A 7,237-nucleotide genomic window follows, 5' to 3' on the forward strand; every position below is an offset into this window, starting at 1 on the left:
ACAGGCATGGACTCTCTCTCTCTCTCTCTCTCTCTCTCTCTCTCTCTCTCTCTCTCTCTCTCTCTCTCTCTCTCTCTCTCTCACACACACACGCACTCACACATGCACACACATATAAATCATTTTGCTTGAAGATCTATTCAGAGACAATAACAAAACTTGTTTTTAATGAGATATCATTCAAATGAAATGTTTACTGGAATGTTTTTTATGAATGATATTAAAATATTTCTAGAGAATACCATAGCATTTTGTTTTTTTAAAAAAAATCATGATCTGAATCAAAACCAAACACTGGCCTGGATATAAAGCAGAATGAAACCTGTCATGCTGGGGCCAGGGAATGTAACATGTTCCTGACCCTGGGAAAGGAGCACGGCTCTTTTAGATGATGGCTCAACAAATACATTCTACAGAAACCCAGCTGAGGACAGTTTCACGGATGTAAATGGTAAGTAACTGGGTCTTAGATCCTTTACTGGATCTATCTGAGAAAACCGAAAGCATCCACGTCTCTTGTCGGGCTCCTGTGCTAACTAAGTACAGGGTTTCACTGAAAGAATCTGCCAGGTCAAGTCACTCTCCAGCTTTCATACTCCAATGAGTTCTCACACCCTTAGAATTAAATCTTGACTTTTCCCAAATGCCTGCAGGCTGCTCTCCACTCTCCACCCCATAGGCACGGTGGCTCCTGTGTGCCACATCACACCTTACTCCTCTTTCTGAGTGACTCGCAGGCGTCTGATGGGAAGCCCAAGCAGTTATTCCACAGCCAAAGGCAAAGCCTCACTTCCTTTCTCCTGGCTTCTCTGGCCCCACCCACAATTCCTCTCTCACTGGGACTGCACCACCTGGTGGCCACCCACCCCCTCACCCTCCTGACAACCACCTTTCCAGAAAATGACAGCATTCACTCTCTTCTTGTTCCATTTCCTAGAAAGCAAAGTGTCTGTCCCATGGCTCTGTGTGAAGCCCCCAATGCCTGGAGCTGTCCGCTACTCTAGCTCCGCCTGCGTCTTCTGCACCCATCCTACGGGAGCTCTTACAACCCTATCCCATACACCTGCCAGTGCCCTGCCCTTCTCAGAAGGACCCAATAAAGAATCTAAGACCCAATTACCATTTACACCTGTGAGACTGTCCTCAACTGCCCCAAACTTCTTGTTTGCTCCTACCACTGTGGTGACTTTGAAATCACTACTGGACCCACCCACTCATTGAGCAAGCAAGACTCGTGGAAATAATGCAGGTAGTTCTATCCCAGTGATAGCTGAAGTCGGAGGTAGACTTGTGACCACACAGCTCACTGTCAGTTTTGTAGTTCTGTCTATGGTACAAATGACAGTGTTTCCAGTCAGTTGCAGCCCATTATGGTCAGCCGCAGGAGTCCACAATACACAGGAGACAGACTTAGCTCATCTTCCTGTCCTTAGAGAGGTGGCAGCTTTCTACCTTCCTGGTCTCCCTATCTTTGGGGCTGCAGGTTTGGACACACAGTAGCCTGCCCCCTCCTATGGGTTTGGACACACACTAGCCTGCCCCCTCCTGTAGGTTTGGACACACACTAGCCTGCCCCTCCCACGGGTTTGGACACACACACTAGCCTGCCCCCTCCGCAAAGCTGAGCCATTTCACAGGAGGGTTGCCCATATGCCCAACAGATGGTTTAAGTTGGATCTTCCCATGACACTATGGCTCTCCTCCAAGCAGACTCTGTAGATATGGACATGCCACCTCTAATCCCACTCTACCCTGCAGTGCGCCTCACATCCATTCCCAAGCCTTCTTTGCTCTGAGAGGCCACTCTCTTCCAAAATCCCACTTTAAATGACTCCTGGATGATCTTTGTGCTGTATGTCCCTGAAACCAAACCTCAGAATCACAGTCCTCCATCAGCTCAATGCTTTGTGTGACCTGGACCACTTTGGTGTCCTGAGCAAGACTCCGGTCCCAGTGCTCCGGAAATCCAAGCCGCTCTCGCTGGTCCTACTCTCATTAAGCTTGGAGGCAGCATGGAGGCCACTTCCACCCTTCCCACAGGCAGGGCTCCCTGCACAGTGCCTTCATTAAAGCTCCTTTAAAGCTGGGTGTGGTGGTGCATGCCTATTGTCCCAGTACTTGGAGGCAGAAGCAGGCAGATCTCAGTGAGTTTGAGTGAAGCCAGTCTGGTCTTCTTAGCAAGTTCCAGGCTGGCCAAGGTAAATAGTGAGACTTTGTCTTTAAAAAATAAGAGAAAAGAAAAAAGAAAAACAATTCCACAAGCTCTGCCATCTCTATTATATTATCTAAGGGCCCAAGAGTAGTTTCCCTAATTTTCTGCCCATCCATCTGGAAATGTCATACACAGTCCAGTGCCTCCTTAGGGAAGCAGAATCCTCTGTAGCCTGATGCCAGGATGAAACTCTCCAACTTGCTTTCTTGCCACACAGATCTTTCACTCCTCTAGCAAGCAATGCCACCCTCAGGGAGGGTCAGGGACTTGGACTTCTGTGCCTCCCCTCAGAAGCCATTGCTGTCACTGAAATTGCCTTCCCTAGTCACACATACACCCTGTGGGCTTGTTTTCTTATTCTGCTTATTTCTTGAGGTGTCCCATCCCTGTCCCCATGTGCCATTGCTCCATTGACTATCGCCCCACCCCCACAGACCTGGCCACCAGCAGGAGCCTCCTGAAGGGATGTGGCCATGTCACAGCACTCTGGTCCTCAGCAATGCTGCTCCACATTGAAACCAGGTTGAGCTTTTCCAGAGGCGACCTGAGGGTGTCCTTTTCCTCTGCCAAGAACCAACTGACTCTGAGAATCTTAGTCAACACTGTGAACACAGCACACCAGTTCACCACAGAGTCTTTCTCCACTCAGCTCCTTGGGTTTATCTCTAACCAGTTGTGTTCTTTCCCTTTCCTGACAGGAGCCAGACAGCCCTTCCTCCAGGTCCGAAGCTCTCTCCGCAGCCAGGTGCTGAATTGCACCTCCTACGAAAGCTGACTCTGAGAGCTCTCCATGGTGCTACCTGGGGGAGCCTTGCAGGGCTCTTGCAAGCTCCTTGATAACACCCTCTTGCATTCCAAACGCTTGCATTCCAGTGCTCAGAGAATATTTGCCAAGTGAATGACATAACAAACAGCATGCGCTTCATAAATGATATTAAACAATTAAATGAAGCACGACCACCTCTATCCACCCCTAGAACATTCACATATTCATTTATTCAAAAGTTTTATGAAAATTCCATATTACCATTTGAACATTTGTTCTTTAGCTGGTGGGGCTATTCTGTAGCCCATGGGCTCTTTAGGAAGTGGGGTCTAGCTGGCAGAAGTAGATCACTGGAAGTGGACCTTATATCCAACACCTGGTTCCACCACCGATCCTATTGCCATGGCCAGGGCTACTCCTCAGTGCATTCTCTGTCATGATGGGCTAAAAGCCTCTGGAACTGTGAGCTAGCATGAATCCCCCTTTTAAAAACATTTCTGTTGGCTGTTGTGGTAGCTAACACACTCTTCTTACAGGAGAGCAAGCGTGACTTCCTCCAGTATATTAAAAGATATCGCCTATGTCTCAGGGAGGACCCTTGTTGGGAGACAGATTAACCCAAGGCTTTCCCAGAAGCCCTGATGAAAGGACCAATGGGGCATTAGTTCTGTGTCCTCGTCCAGGAGCAGACTGGACCAGCTCCAGTCTGGGAGCAAGGGCCTCAAAGGAATTAGGACTTCAGTCTCTGGGAACCCAGATTTCCTCACTGAAGGGCTGTGGTTATCAGTCCCAGGTAGCTGTGCCTGATGTATCCCGTGTTCTCCTTGCCAATATTGTCTGATTTAGCTCTCTGCTTACTTTGGTCCATTCTACCCTTGCAAATAGTAAATAAGATATTGTAGTTTTTTAAATAAGCTTGCTTGGCATAAGACATCAACTTATGAAAGACCTCCCAGTCCCAGATATCTGTCTTCTTTATTTCTCAACCCTAGTCCCACCCTTGACCCCTCACCATTAGGACCGATAATTCTGTAGGTTTGGGTCCGACCCTCAGAGAGCATCCTCAGGGTCTACAATGATTTCAGCATTTAACATTTTATAAGGGTCATAATGAAACACTTAAATGTCTGTTGCCAAGAGTTGTCACCATGTTCATCTGAGAGAGAAAATGGTCTTTGTCTTTGGAAGATGGCGAGCAATCTGTGATTCACACTCAGTAGGAGACTGGCCTTGAACAGCTGAAAGGAGGGACTGGGAGAAGTGTGCTCACCTGTTGATGAGCTAGGGAGATGAGGAGAACTAGAGAAGGAACAGTTTGAAGGGATGGATGGGAAAGGTAAGGAGTGTCCATGTTGGAAGGTCAGCCAATGGCTGGACAGTCTGCATAAGAGGTTGCCCACCCTTGTGGAAGTGATTTCCCATCTGTCCCCTGTTATCTCTCACTCCGGAGCCCCTGAGATGATGTGACCATCCGATACCACAGAAAGGACTATGTTCAACCCCTGGTCAACACATATAAAGCAGAAAGAGCCCCACAGCAGGAATCTGAAGACAGAGAAACATGACCAACATGAGCCCTTGGGAGTTTTCACTGGGAAAGTATCCTTTCCCAGGGCCTTCATGCCTACATCTCACCAGGCAAGTAGACCCTGGTCAAGTGGCTTGCACAAATACCAGGTACATATTTATGTAATTCTATTAGAGGTGCACTCAAGAAATTGGTGTTGAAAAAGGATCCTAAGAGAGACATACATGGATCTAATATACATGGGAAGTAGAAAAAGACAAGATCTCCTGAGTAAATTGGGAGTGTGGGGATCATGGGAGAGGGCAGAAGGGGAGGAAGGAGGAAAGGAGGGCAGTGGATGAAATATATAGCTCAATAAAAATAATTTTAAAAAAAGAAAAAAGAGTTGTTGAAAGAAGTTACGTTTTTTATTATTTTATGAGTGTTCTGAGACCTCTGACTCTGATCCAGTCTCCGACCTTGACAGTGTGACTTTGCTCAGTGAGCAGCAGAGCTGTAAGTTTGGTTTTATAGCAGGGTCTTAGAGGTTGCTCTTGCTAAACCACCACTCCACTTGGACCTGCAGGCGCCCAGTGTGTAACTGAAAGCACGGTGAGAGCTTGACATCTCTGCCTTCATCTTACATCTGTCTCCTTTGGATCAGATCCCTGCTCAGCTCTAGATAGCCATGTTCATCAGCTAAGGAGTTCCTGTCTATAGCCATCTATCTAGCCCAGCTCATCCCCTTTTAAGACTGAAGGCATCAAGCGAGGATGGTAAGGAAGTTCCTGACAACATTTAAAACATCTTGTTCCAGACCCCTGGAGTGGCACCTGAAAGTTCCTATCAATTGCCCTAACTCTGTGGTCTCCTTGGATTTCAGGGACAGTGAACCATGCAGGGAGATGACCCGTGATCAGACTGCCCCATAAGTGAGAACAGTCACCCCTACAGGGGCATTGCCCCTTAACCCCCATCCCTAAACAGAGTCAACTCAAGATGAGAACATACTTCCCCCTTATTTAGTGACAGTACTCACAGCTTCCCTAGAATGGTGGCTATGATCTACCAGACCACTTTGCCCAAGTCAGGGCGCGTTGCCTGCCTCTTTCTCCTCTCCTCAACTCTGTGAATTCCTGTGGTTTAAATGTGAAAGTTTCCCCCACAAGTTGGTGTGTTTGGACACTTAGTTCCCAGTTGAATGTGTCTGAGGAGGTTATGGAAACTTCAGGGCATGGGCTCTGGCTAGCAGAGGTGTATCACTGGGGATGAGCCTTTGAGAGCTCAGAGAGTGGTTACACTCTCTGTCTTGTCCATAAAGATATAAAAACCCACTCCCATGCCCTCTGGCCCTCAGGGAAAAGGCCACTCCCCTCACCACACCTCCCTTGCCACTATGGACTGGTTCTAGTGTACTGGACGTGGTCTTCACACTGGAATAAACACCACAGCAGCTTCTACACAGATGCTAGACAAGGGTAAAGGCCAGGCCTGGGTCAGACACCAGGTCATTAGAATTCCACTCAGCAAACAGAAGAACACCATAAGGACTGTTAAAAAGGCCACTTGTCACCTCCTCCTTCCCCAGCACCTCTTACCTTGGGAGAACACAGGTGATGTGGGGTTCCCCTCTGTATGATATGAATATATTTTATTACACTTGTTAATAAAGAAGCTGCTTTGGCCTATGGCAGGGCAGAACATAGGTAGGTGGGAAAACTAAACCAAATGCAGGGAGAAAGAAGTCAGGGTCAGGGAGACACCATGTAGCTGCTGGAGGAGAAAGACGCCAAAACCTTACCGATTGGCCACAGCTTTGTGATGATACACAGATTAATAGAAATGGGTTAATTTAAGATGTAAGAGTTACTTAATAAGAAGCCTTAGCTAATAGACCAAGCAGTGTTGTAATTAATATAGTTTTGTATTTGTATAATTATTTGGGTCTGGGTGGCCGGAAAACATAAACACAATCTCCATTTACACATAGGTATCCAATAGGAATGTTCCATCACCAAAGACCTGGGGTTTGTCCTAGTGTCTTCTCAGGGTACAGCCAAGGTCAATGTGAGCAATAGACAGCAGACGTATTTAGAAAGCAAAAAGGTTAAGCTGTGGAGAAGAGCAGTCTTATGCCTAAGTCCAGAAACTAACCCAGTGTCCAGGGTGTAGCTTAGTGGGAGAATGTTTACCTAGCATGCATGAGGTCCTGGGTTCCGTCTCTTTCACAAGAGAAAGAGGGGGAAAAAAGAGAAACCAACAAGGGCCTAAGTCACCCAGCTGGTGATGCACCGCCGGCTGTATGACAAGGGGCACAAGCAGAGCAGATGCACCAGCAAGAAGATGTGCTGGCCCCATTCACAATGGTGAGGCAAGGGCTCTTTGAGGTTAGATATGAAAGGAACCTCTCTCTCTCTCTCTCTCTCTCTCTCTCTCTCTCTCTCTCTCTCTCACACACACACACACACACACACACACACACACAGGACCGTCAAGAGACCTGAGGAGTGATGTCTTAAGCACCAAGACTTCTACTTATAGCTTCTTATATGAAATCTCTGAGGATGAAAAAAGCCTAAAGTTTGATGCCTCTTCGCCTTATTAAAGGCAGTAGACCGACAGTGTTGGGATGTTTTCATGTCTCTGTCTCTGGGCGTCCAGGATGGAGGGACCTGAAGCTTATTACAACACACGTAATTACCCCTTCACCAAGAGGCTTCATGCCACCTGATGACTTCTGAGCCTTGCAGAT

The sequence above is a fragment of the Chionomys nivalis genome, chromosome 14 (assembly GCF_950005125.1).
Source record: "Chionomys nivalis chromosome 14, mChiNiv1.1, whole genome shotgun sequence".
Taxonomy (NCBI): domain Eukaryota; kingdom Metazoa; phylum Chordata; class Mammalia; order Rodentia; family Cricetidae; genus Chionomys; species Chionomys nivalis.